This window comes from Anopheles bellator, chromosome 2, assembly GCF_943735745.2.
Source record: "Anopheles bellator chromosome 2, idAnoBellAS_SP24_06.2, whole genome shotgun sequence".
Taxonomy (NCBI): Eukaryota; Metazoa; Arthropoda; class Insecta; order Diptera; family Culicidae; genus Anopheles; species Anopheles bellator.
In genome coordinates this window covers 36,760,364-36,773,897 of record NC_071286.1, presented here as the reverse complement: position 1 = coordinate 36,773,897, position 13,534 = coordinate 36,760,364, and positions in this window count along the sequence as shown.

Genomic DNA, 13,534 nt, shown 5'->3' with positions numbered 1-13,534 from the left:
GTGTCACACACATGCTCGGTGTACTATATATTTTCAAATTAATTGACGTTCAAATCGGCTTTACCGCCAGCGCTCGCTCGTCGACACGCCGCCTCGCCGATTGCCGAGATTCGTTCGATTGTTTAGCAAAATCTGTAATTATGGCCGCAGTGGCGGAGTGTACTGCTCAAAACAACCCCTCTCGGTACGCATGGTGCTGCTGCTGCTGCTGCTGTTACTACTGCTACTGGCGGTTTTTGCTTCCTCGAATTACCTCGACGGTTCTAGAGCCACCGCTCGCCACGACTGCGGCCGAAGTTGGCGAAGGGTTTCCATAACCAGAAAATGGGGGAACAAAAAACTAAACACATCGCGCCTGAGCCCGGCGTCACTATCCGGCGCCACTAGTTGGCGGCCGCCGCCATCGGCGGCTGGTTGGTAGTTAGATTTTATGACACTGCCACGTAGGTATGCAAAAAAAGGCTTCCATTGGGTGCTCCGTGCGCCCTCCGATCAGCAGCTCGGCTCCGGCCGTTCCGGTGTTGTGAGGTGAGCGATCATTAGTGGAGCCCAAGAATTGGGCCAACGAATCGGTTTCTTTCGCATCCGCGGGGGTCCTTGAAGGTTGGCAGCATTCTTAACCAGTCATCTCGGCGCGCCTTGGGTAGCGCATGGCGGCGGCACCCCTAATAGGTGTATAATGAGCAATGGGTTTCACGGCATGTCCCCCAATACCTTCCGCTATCGGCCGATCAGCAACAGGTGGAGCGCCACGCAACGATGGAAACGAGACCCGCGTTTATAATTGATGGATCGATTAGGTTTTTCCCATAGGGCTCCCGTCGTTTCGGTCGCAGAAATCGCATTAAATCGATTCGACGATGTCGATGCGGGAAGTTAAGAATCAAGATTAGTTGACACTTTACGGTTGGCTGGGTCGTCCAAACACAGCCGAGTAATTATGTATGTTGTACAGGTGTTTTTCGTGCAGGTACCAAATGGGAACCCTTTGGCGTGTTCCTTTCGATTCCGACCATCCCGTAATATTGTTTTGCGTCAAACAGTAATCTTTTGATAGGTTATGTAGAGGGAATGAAGCAATCATTTACTTTATTGATTATCTTTCCATCCACTGCGCAAAGGCCTAACGGAACGCAAGAGTGCCATAGCCAACGGTCATTCGCAGTAAATTAAGATTGCCACGAGGTTGCGGTGGGATTAGGTACATCGCGCTGAACCTCCTTTATCGAAGACGGTACATAGCTGCGCGGGAGCCGTTTTCGGAGAACGCGCCGGGCTTTCCGATTTCCGTTCTCATGCCGCCAAAGAAGCCGCCCTTGAATTTGTTGTACTTGTTGCGGAATTTAAGACCCTACCCTGGTGGGGCTGTTCTTTTGAACGAGTCTATCGAAAGTACCGTTGGCGATCGGAGGCAATCGGAGTGTCTTGGAAAGCCTGCGGAAGATCTGACGGCCACTGGGAACGCGCGGAATTGAGCTTCGTTAAACGGTTCGTTTCCCAGTCGAATTCTCGAAACGTTTCCTTCAGGGCGGATTGTGGGACGGTGACGGATAAATTCCCACACACCGGCGACTGGCGCGACACACCGTACAACATTTCACTAAATTTATTCATTAATACTACTACGCCATGCTACTCTTTTGATGTTAAATAGGCTTATGGTTTGTGATGGTTGATCACTCGTAACTGTCCAAATGTTTACGGCACAGGTTAAAATGCAGTGGATATAAAATGCAACTCAGTGCAGTAAAAAGAAGTGAAACGCAAAGCAACTCGATGTACCGTGCCTCAGTGGGCTAATGGTTCTGACCAGATTTAAGCTAATGGTAATGTATTGCCGATACGCATCTGATCGACTAGGTCCGAGTAGTGTTCCGTCGTGACTACTTTATTGCTTTTGTGACGTTACGGACGGTATGCAGCGAAGTTGACGATCGCGTCGGACTAACCGGTTTTGGCATCATTAATCTGTGGTATGCACGTTTGCATTAAAATACGTATCGTGCCAATTTTATGTGATTTTCTTTTCGCCCTTGCGGATCAAGTGTATTGCGATGCTTTAATGTATTATAAGGAATGGCATAAAAAACTTGGGTTTGAACCGTTTCAAATACTTAAATGATTGGGGTCTGCTCTTGTAACAGAGGTTATTCTTAGTATTTTAAGTATTCTTCACGATGAAGACGTGGCCACTGATAACGTTGTTACTATTTGTCACAGTTATAGCTAATCGATCAAGACTAAATATGAACCGCTCGCCTTTCTGAAAACAATATTACTATCCATTAATCAAAAGATTAATTTCAACCAGCAGTGTAAGTGTGATGGGCAATTTATCTAACACATAAAATGATTGAGATTAAGGAGGAAAAGATGTGAATAAAAGAAACAGATTTGTTGAATTTCTCAAATTCGTATCTTACTTTACTTCAGTGATCAGTGTCATAATGGGTAGGGAATCCAACTACTTTTGTATAACGCTTTTCCATTTGAAATGAAGTAATCTTTCTTCTAATGTTTTCAAGCACTGGAACTAGTTCCGTTTACGGCGTCATCTCTTGGCTCTGCTTCTCGACTCCAAACGAAGAGTTTTGTGTTGCGTTATTTAATGTTTTACTTATTGTGATGCTCGCTGTTCTTGAAACAGTTCTTCTTACTTTCGTAGTGCGGGTCCGTGGTTCCACGTTAGGGACGTTCTGATAAAAAAATTCCTTAACCGACCCAGAAGCACATCTGTCTACGTCATCAGCCTTTCAGACACCGGTCGGCGCGCGCCCGGCGGAAGTTGGCGCAGGAAGCTGCCGCGGAGACGAGCCGAGCCGAGCGCCGCAATCGTCAGCTTTTTCTGCTTCCGTTCGCTCGGCTGAACCGTTTCCTGTCGCGCCTACCGCAATTCGATACCGATTGCCCCACCGTTGTGTCCACCGGGGGTGATGATGGTAGGTCAGTCGATTCGGCCGGCAGCCAGCCAGCCAGAGGCACTCTCCGAACGGTGCACATTACTCGACCTTAGGCCGTCGCTTTTTGTGCACTCTCGCGAACTTCCTTCTCGTTCCGCAGATTCAAGTGCCATTTTTTATTTGTCCACTTTTTCCCATCGCCATTTTCTGCTTTCCTCGCGGCGCTGCGGCTCTCTCGGGAGCACTTTGGGGCTGAACTCCCAGACTGTGTGTGATTGTGGTTTCTTTTGCGCCTCGCGAAGTTCCTTGGGATAGGATCGGCTTGGCGTGCCTCGGAGGTCCCCCGGACGGACAGGCGTAATTCAGCGGTGCTGTGGAGAGGAGAGAATAAATTTCCTGCAACCGTTCGCAATTGATTGCTTAAATTAAGGCTTTGGCAAAACGCGCACAGGAAGTGTGGCCGGGTACCTTTCGCGACTGGGGCGAGATTGTAGATTGTTTGCCGGTCCTAGAGCCGTGCCCATTGTGTAGGCCATAGGGCTGGAGCCGTGCCGAGGGCTTAGCGCCGATCACCCGGCGTATCCGGTCCGTCGGGATCGGGCGGATCGCGGAGCGGAAACTGCAATTATGAGCGGCAGCGGCAATGATCGAAATGTATGTTTGAATTACTAATCAAACCGGTACACCACCACCACGCGGAGCAGGTTTTGGCCTCGGTGTGCCGGTTTTCTGTGTAGAATGTCGTCCCGAGAGTGACCGGATGCGTGACTAGCGCGACCTAATCGGGGCCGTTCGGAATGTAAGTGGGATCGCCTGATTTTTGGTAACATAATTTAATTGTTGCTGGCTATGGTTTCCTGTTATTTGCAGTCTTATACGTCAGTGATGTTTATTGTTCAAAGTGCGTCTAGCTTAAAGTTCTCTCGATAACGCCAATAGCTCATCATCGTATGTCTTAAACAAATGAATAATTGATGAAATTGAAATCGGTTCTGCCTTCATTAGAGAAAAGTCACATTTTTTCTAATTTGTAAACTCCATTCCTAAAGACTTAAACCTGCGTAGAAGTGAAGCCGAGCCGACCAATTACCATATTGAACAGTTAACGAAAGATGCTCCAAGAAATTGTGATTTCCTAATTCTACCTAGGCGGCTACACGAAGCGTGAAAACTAGCGTAAAATTAATTTGTAATGTCAAAACGTTTACGCTTCGTGTGGCAGCAAAAAATTAAAAACGAAATGTGAAACGTGTTTACGTTCGTGTTTTTGGCCCAAGAAAATAGAAATCGAAGAGATATTAATTGATTTCTGAATTTTTTTATTTGTTTTTTTTTCCGATTTTGTTGCTATAACAGCAAATAATAACATAAATTATCCTCTGTTTGTAAGCAAAGCGTATGAAAAAAATAATTACGCTCGGGTTTACGGCTCGCGTGAGGCGTAAACGTTTTGACAGAGGCGCAGCAGTTTGGCATTAATCGTTAATGTCAAAAACATTACGGAACACCTCATGTAGCCCCACAGTACCAATAGGATTGTTGTATAAGTGTCAGATTTTTTTTTTCGGAACCTATTTATTACCGGAAAGAGTATGAAGACAGAAATAACCCACTGTGATTTTACTGTGAATGTAATTTAGATCACTGATAGAAAATTGGCGTCTAGGTTGAATGGCCACTCATCACTTTGGAAGACGGAACGATGATGGAAGAAAACAAAATGGCCAAAAATTTGTAGCCCACTCTAATCATCAACCAGCGTTAGACGATGGCGGCCGTTCGGGGCCGAAAAATGGAACAAAACGTACGAAGAAACGAAAGGCAACAGCAAAGCAGGGAAGCAGAGACGAAGGCAACAAACGAAACGAAACGACCGAACAAGAAAAGTGGAGCCGCAAATGACGGGTGGGCTGGCCGCGGAATGGCCTGTGATGGCCGCGGCCACGATCGCGCGAAGAACGTCAGATTGGAACGAAAAAATGGGCAGGAATAAAGTACCCCCGGGGAATTGGGTTTTCCAGGTTCTCCGCCGGTTTTTGTTGGTCCCAGTTTTCGTTGATCGTGGACCCACGGACCCTTCTCCGGGTGGCAAGATGGCGTCGCCAGCTTCGGTGTGTTGGTCAGGTGTGTTCGGGCCGCGTGCAGGAATGCACGGGCCAGCGAGGAACCTACGAAAACCCTGAAGAGCTGGAGCGCTAGAGCAAGGCGCAAAAAGGAGCCGGAGATCGGTCTAACGACCCGCATTAGATCGATCTGACAGCCGTGCATAGCCGGGGTTGTCAGGTTGCCCCGTTGGAAGCATTTTGGTAGCAAATGGCGACCGCGGGCAACCGTCAATCATCATTTTGTACGCCTTTTGTTGTGTGTAGGCTCCAGCCTCCCGTTATCTCCCGCAAGTGTTGCTGGCCCTCTCGGTCTTTCTTGCTGGCTCCTCGGTGGAGCAGCCGGCTTTTCGCGCGATCGATTTGACAATTTGGTGTGCCCGGGCACAGCATGGCCGGACAGGCTTCGTTCCGGGCTCTCTGTTTGCTGTTCACCGCCGGAGGGGAAGCAATTCTAGTAGCACCGAGGAGAATCACCATCATTAACTGTTACATTATGATACAAAAATAACACCGCCGTTGGGGGTTGAGCGGCGATCACGGTGCGCAGGTGAGGGCCAGCAAACCACGCGGCCAGTTGAGGTCGCGCCGTGCCTCTGCTCTTAGTGCTACGCAAATTAAAAAATGCAATGAAGTAAAAGCCAGTAAAAGAACAAAAAGTGGTGCGCGTTGTAGATTACTGTTCGATATTGAAACGGGGTTCCGTAAAGAGGCCCCGGTGGCAACATTAAACGCGGCAAATTAGACCAGACAAGCAGGCTGGCCTCTATTTCAAGTGTTGCTTCTTGCTTGCAGTATTCTTCGCCTTCACAAACGCAATGACCGGTGTCGTGACTAATTTTTCATAAAACATTAAAGTTAGCTGTCAGCTGAATAATGTAGGATATAGGACTCGGGCACATCAAAACTGGTTTAAATTTAGCAACCCATCTTTCTACTGTACTTATTGAAGCCGAGAGTCCATCTACACTTTCATTATTCGTCCATAAATTTCCGTTGCCTTAAACCTTCCAAAACTAAAAATTCATTCACTGCACAATACTTGATGTTTTCCGTTGTAAAAATACTTTAAATTGATTGTAAAATTACGTGACCGACTGAAATGAAACTTCACTTACGTTCATATGAAGAGTGTACCAACAAAATAAAAAAAATTGGCTAATAGCAGCGCCCTCTGGTATCGAACCGCAAGACTTAATGAGCAACCTAGTACTTCGGCTACGCACCCTACTGACTTTGATTACGAAATAAATAAATAAATGAATTAATAAAACAATAGAAAATTCAACCTTAATCAGCTCGAGTTCGCACTGTGAAAATTGGGGCTTTTCGCAAAACACGCTCCTGTCCGCGCCGGAAGTGAACAAATTTAAATGTATTCGAGCGTTTTTGCGACCACTGTTCTAGTGTTGTTGGCGATAAAAGTATTTGCGCTCTGTCCCGGGAGCAACTGTTTGCCCACATCCGCCGGTCTATCTGCAACATCTTTCACTCTCTCTCTCTCTCTCTCTCGCACACTCTGTCTGTCGCTTTCGTTCAGTGTTATCTTCCGTCGTTTATCGATTTCGTATTTTTTTCTATCGCTTTGGCCCTCGTTCACGTTTTATCATTTCGCTCAATTCATCTTAACGGTCGGCCTGGGCTGCTTCGGCGATTTTTTTGCGATCCCGAGATGCGCTCCGAGATGTGAGGCCTAGAGCCTCACAGGTTGCTTGGTTGGTTGTTGTTTTTGTTGCGTAAAGCATAACCCGCCCTATGTTGCGGAGAGTTTTGAAACTATTATTGAGCCCCGCCGTTGTGTTTCTTCTTGGTGTGTTATTTATGCGCGCTACCGCCGTGGCCCGTGCCCGTGTTTTTGCCGCCACTCCCGGTCACTTGCCCGGGCTTACGGCGGGGGGTAGGCTTATCGCAGTCCCCTCGCCCACCGAACCGCAGTTTAAAACTGGTGTAATTTTATATAATGGATTCCCGGTCCCGGCCGATCGGGGCAACCCGGGCTCTCTCTCTCTCTCTCTGTGTGTTTGTTTTTTTCGCCCCCTTTTTCTTCCCAACCCCCAGGGGGCGGGATGGGGCGGACTGGCGGGAGGTGGGCACCGTTTTTCGCCCGGTGCGCACGTCTTACTTTTTGAAGTCATTTTCTCCGCGCGCGCGCTGTCATCTTCCGGCCGGTCGGGATGTTCACGTTTAAGCGGAGCAGTGTGCGTGTTGTTTTTTGTTTCGTCGTGCCCCTCTCGCTCTCTCGCTCGCTCGGCGGATCCTATGGCGATCGAATAAGTGCTCCCCGTTTCGTGGTGCCGGCGCGGCCTCGGAAACCAGAAGCTATGCTGCTTGTACTTTAATTCCCACCGTTTCCAATTCAGGCCCGCCGCGGCGTTCCGGCGTTTATCAAACGGAAACCAGCCCCCCTGGCCGCCAGTCACCCCCGGGGCCCGTGAGTTCTGGTTTTGCGTTCGTGCTATTTTAATTATTACGAAATACTATCACGTAATTTGATGGAATCAAGTTCGGGCTCCGCTCGGTCTCGGTGCTGCAGGGGCGTTTTATGCTCTCACTGGCAATGGGCAGGCGGAAAAAAATCCTGCAAAATCATTAGATTGTTTACGGAGAGCGGATGTGTTCACCTCAAACAGTTCACTGCTCTGGGGCCAATAAACCTGGAAGGTGGTCAATTGTTTTTTTATCATTCCTTTTTGTCAATAACTCGACAACTGAGTAAGCAATAGTTTATTAATCAACACAAAGAAATAAAAGAAATCGGCATAACTACGAAGTCCGAACTGAATGCGATCAATCTTGATCGAGAACGTTACGTTAAACGATAAAGGTCCCGTCGCGCCCTTAGTGGCTGAACCGGCCGGCCATAACAACAAACCACAAGCACATCATCAAGCAGCCCTCCGCAAGTGGAAGAAAGGCCCGAAAAGGGAGAACCACTCTGCTGCGCGGTCCGCAACCATCCATAACCTAGCGTAAGATGTTTTCGCTTGTGGTCTGTCCCATCAACTGTCCACCGCCATCGGCATCATCAGCACCTTCGCCGCGCGACGAGCCACTTGCGGGAACGATGGCCCTCGCAGGGGGTTGTTAATTTTCGGGGGCAGCTCGGTCCACCGCCCCGGAGGGCGGTTTGGGGCGGGTTGGTTGAGGGAAGCACCACATCGCCGTGGGACCAGTTTCCAGCGAGATTCCAGCGAGTGGCCTGCAAAGCGGAGGAAACGGCAATGCTTATTCCAAGCTCTTCTGCCGTGCCCGTCTTCGGATGCTTTGTCCCGGGCCGGGCCGGGTTCTTGTCGGTTTTGGTTTGGGATTCGCCCGTCGCGGTTTCCAATTTCAGGTTCAACAACAACGCCACCAAAAGAGAAAAGCGGCGCAGGCGGGGGCTACACTTGGGGCCACACTTGAAGCACTTGTAGCAATTCCTTGAAAGCGTTCACCAAAATGGCGTTCTTCGAATTACATCGAAATACTCTGATGGGTTTTTGAACCAACATCGGATCGGATAATACATACAGCGAAACGCTAACGAAAAGAAGTTAAGTTAAGGGTTTGTGGTGAAGACTTAAATGAGCTCGTTTTGAAGTTGCTCTCTTACGCTCATCAGCTTTAATGGGATTAACACGACCTTCGTTTTCATAATCCTTGATTATTTGGTTGACTGCTGCTCCACTTTTGACGAACATTTTTGCAATATTATTGGCTCTTTGAGCAGGTTCGTTTTGTGAATTGTTTAGGGCACGTTTTTATCATTTCTTCTGTATTTTTGATATGAAAGCATATACAAAATCTAGTTCTTTTTACGTATAATCAAGCAAATCTACTGTTGTTGCTTTATCACCGAGCTAAACGTAGGAAATTGGTGTGAAAAACAGAAAAATGCAAGCTTCAAAAAAATGCAACTTAAAACTTCGAACTTTTTAAATGATCCTCGATGTCTTCGGGATCGAATATTATAAGGCTAAAGGAACTGATATTTTGAGAATGATGTTTCTGGCGACACTCCGAACGAGTTGTGATAAGATTTTGCAAATTTTCACCAACTGGAATAAAACGAACTTCATGAAGACAAAAATTGTATCGCTCAATTGAGTACTGACAACGTTACTTGATTTTATTAAATTATATGGACTAACATAAATAGTTTGTATAACCATAGTAAAAAAAATGAATAAATGGCGTCACGAAACTGAAGAATGGAAAATACAGAAACTTGCTGGTAAATAAAGAAGAAAAAGATAGAAATGTCAAAAATACAGAAATGGTTCACTTTAAACAAAATAATAGTAAAATGATCGTAAACTGGTTGATCGACGATTTTAGTGGTGTTTTATTCTGTTTACCGAAAAAGATAAACGGACGCCTTTCGGCTTTCAATCCGTTCACCACCGTGCCAGGGCCGATTCCGGTGTCGGGTGTGGGCATAACAGTTGTGCTTTGGCCGCACATATATATATATTTGTCCGGAACCCACCTCCTTCGGAGCACCCTCCCGCGAATACCTTCCCCGCGTAGGGACGGACGCCTAATGTTCGTTTTTGCGTTCCTTTTTGCGTGCTTATTTTCGTCGGCTTTTACCACTTTTTTGTTGTTGTTCTTCTTGTTGCCATCGAAGAAGCAGAAGAGCGTCCTAGGCGCGATAAGATGAGCCGTGGATGTTGGTAATTTAAAACCAATTCCGAAACGAAAAGCAAAACCATCAGCAACGGCGGCAGCAGCAGCAGTCACTGGCCACTGGCGGCCGCCGGAGCCACCGCGCCATTCGCCCGGGACCGCCATCACTCACTGAATGGGGCCCCTTTCCGAATGGGGTCCCTTTGGCTTCTTTTCGCCCACCCGGCCCCCTGGCCCGGATCGGTCCGCGCGCGATCATAGATCGAAACGTCCGAGGATCGGATGTTTGGATCATGGGTGCATCATCATGCTGCCGCCACCAGGCGGGTTTTTTGCGTACCCCTTTTCGTGTGTATGTTTTATTGTTGCAGCCGGAGCGGCCGGAGTGGTTCCGTTCCGGTGTCCCGTTTTCGCCGCACGCTCGCTGCGCGTTCTCGTTCTCTTTCGCTCCTTCAAGCTTCGTTTAACACTTTGGCCAGTTTTTAGTGGCCCTAAACCCCCATCCTTTGCGGTGCGTCGGCAACGAATTCTCGTTTTCGAGAAGCGCGGCTCGGCGGCCGTGGCGGGTGACGTGGCCAGCGGATTCGGCGAAATGGCAGGGAGGTGGCAGCGCCCCGTGGGGAGCTGAAAACAAGTTTTTCCTTCGATTTAGTCGTTTTTATTTCGCGAAACCGTTCGCGAATTTCAGCCGCGACCGGGGCCGAGCTGAGTGTGGTCGGTTTCGTTTTACGTTTGTTGCGTTTTGCGGCATTCCCCGGGGAGGTGAGGAGCGGTACTTTACGACGTATCGCAGCCGGCCGCATCGTAAAACGCCGGACGGTGCCTCACTCGGGTCTGCGTTGGGGTAGGTTAAGGTTGCACCGCCAGCTGCCGGAGCAACCTTCGCACTTGGCCGTCACGTTTTGGTGCAGATTTTTGCCATTTGCAGGTTGTTTTGCTTTCTTATTATTTACGTTCTGCATTAAGCGTTCCCGTGGTTAACGTTATAGGAAACGAAAAGTTTCGTCGCAGATAAGAGTTCGCCACTTAGGCGTCTGATCATCAGCCAAATAAAATAATGGAACACAAATCTAAATTAAGACATTGAGTTTTGCGGTCCATATTTTTGAACGTAATGCCAATGAATTAATTTCGAAATGTTTGAAAGAATAACATTCATATGAATTATATGGAAAAACGAGTGATAAAAATGTTGCCCGATCAGATTCCGTTTAGGATTCATATTCTTACCCAATTTTCTGAAATTAGTTTACACTTACGACGCACTAATTTATTACGTTGGGTTCTGTGTAATGGGAAAATAAAACTCGGCGACCGAAACGCCAACGACGCGTCCCGCGTTCGAAACAATGAGGACGCATGGAGGTGCTATAAAAAGAAGCATACGACATACCAAAAAGATTATGGCAGTGCATTGAACCGCGAAAGGCGAAAACGATTAAATCTTCACTCCGTCCGTCTCACGACGAAAAAACTGGTCCGATTGTGGCCCTCAACTCGCCTGCCTTTGGTGTTGGTTGATGGTGTGCGTTGATCGTCTTTTGGCCCTTTTTTCTATGCCCGTGTGCAGAGTTCAATCCTCTTCTCGGTCGGTCTGAACGTTCTTTCACTATTCCACGACAGGAACGATTTGTATCCTTTAGTACTAAAACTAACAATATAAATCGATTGATTTAATAGTCAACCATGTTACAGTTTGGGATTTGGTTAATGAAAAAGTGAAAATGAAAAAAATAATCACATAAAAATTTAATGAAACATTAATGAAGTGTAAGAAAATCGTCCCACTTCTGAAGCAACTTAAGATGGGAAATAGAAAATGGACAAAACGTGAGACTTACGAAGGAAGTACAGCGAATCATCCATGCACGATTTCAATTGAGAGATTTGAAACAAATATGGTGGTGCGATGATGGTGCCGTTGCTGCCATCTGGCCATGGTAATAACTCAAGGCTTTAAAACTTTAAACTTTAAAAGAATTCAACTTTAAACTTTAAAAGAATTCAAGAAATGACTCAAAGTTACAAAATTAACAGCAGATTTTTGTTCAAATCATTACATTATGTACTGGAGTCTCAATGGAGTCTAAAAAAATCAAGTCAACATCCGATAATAACAATATTGTTTCGGAATATTTTCATATGCGCGTAAAGTATCCAAAATGTGGTGTTGTGTTGGTGTGGTAAGGGCCTGCCCGGTGCCACCCTGCAGCCAACTGCTACTACTATCCCTTAACCTGGGCCGAACAGGGCCCGGAATCGGAGCCGGTATCGGTTGCGAATTCGGCTGCGCCCGGGGCAGACTAATTAATCAATTTCATCAACGCTTCGCGGCTCACAATCGACCGTAAGCACCGTTACTTTTCCATTAACGGACGCTTCACAACATCCTGCTTCTTTTGCGCTGGTGGCACCGGTGGTCCAGGACCAGTCCGAAAATAAAAGACTCCCCCGTTGAAGTGTGTTGTGGGCCGGAGCCGAAGAAAGCGAACCCCGGCGGAACCATTAGTTTTCTTCGCCAACCACTCCACGGCGCACCGCGGCGATGCTGTGCAATAATAATGGTAAAAATAACAATCATCATCATCATCATCTTCTCGGGTCATCGTCAGCAGCTGGCTGGCACCGCGCCGCGTTGCGTTTCGGTGCGTTCCGAGGACCTCCTCCGATCTCCGCTGACGACGTCGACGGCGACGATGACCAAACGCGTTGCGGGCAGGCCAGGCTGTAAAATGTGCAAATTCCACACCAAATGCCACCCGAAAGGGTGGTGCAGGGGGTCCCCGTTGCCGTGGCTCGGCCACCGGCCCGGGCCCAACGATTGATGCAACATTAAATCAACCGTACTATTGTGTCCATCGAAAAACTTTTGCCACTTCCCATTGCGTGGAGCACTTTCGTGGGGCCTCTAGTCTGAAGTTTCCCTTGCCGTGAAGAGAGCAAGAGAGAGAGAGAAAGAATGAGAGAGCGAAGAAGCACGAAGGAGAAGGACCGGTGCGCAGGGAGCGATCAGTTGAAGTGGAAGAAAATCTTGGCCGACACAAAAACAGGAAATCTTGGCAAAAATAACTGCAAAACTGACAGGCGAAGGTTACGACGCCGACGGTCTGCCGGACGAGCCGGACGACGAGGACGACGACGATAGCAGATGCTTGCGTGTGATTGACGAGTGCTTTTGTGTGGCGCGGCTGATGGGGCCTGGAGGGAGCCGCGGCTGTACCCCGACCGTGTGTGTCCGGCAGAAGGAATCGGCAGTCTGGGAGTTTGGCTCAAAAGTAATAAAATAATTTATAACATGTGAACTTGATAGATAGCTGCGAGCGGGCGCGCGCGCGCGCGCGCGAATCTTTGCGTGTGGACGCGGTCGCCATTGCGCGTTGCTGTTTGTCGTGGCCGCCAACACGCGGGCCAACGGTGACTTTTGAAGGGTCCGGTCGCGGAAAACCCTTCCCCGGATCGTCCGTCGTTGGCCGAGTACAGTTGGGAACATAAATTGGGTGTACGGCACCCAGAAAGAGGCAGTTGATTGACTAACCGAACTAATGTGTCACTTGTATTCGGCAGCTTTTATTGGCCACATTTTGTACATTGTACGTGTGGATTGATGGTTTATGCTTTATTTAGTAAACCGATTTGTGCGCTAGAGCTTAATAAAATTGTTTGCTTTAAAACCGATGAGTCTTGCAACTAATTGGAAAATACTCTACTGAACGATCGATTAAAGGATTCATTACTATTTTCTGTACTGGATAGAATAGTTTGGGTTAGCTTTAAGTTAGTCTACAAGAGTAGTTTAGATAGTGTTAGAATATGTTTATTTTAGATTTGTCCACTATATTATTTAACGTAAAAGCAGAACACTCCTTTCATCTGTTTTGAGTCAACGATCGGTTGGAGAAGCAAAGTTAAAGAATGTTAACGTTA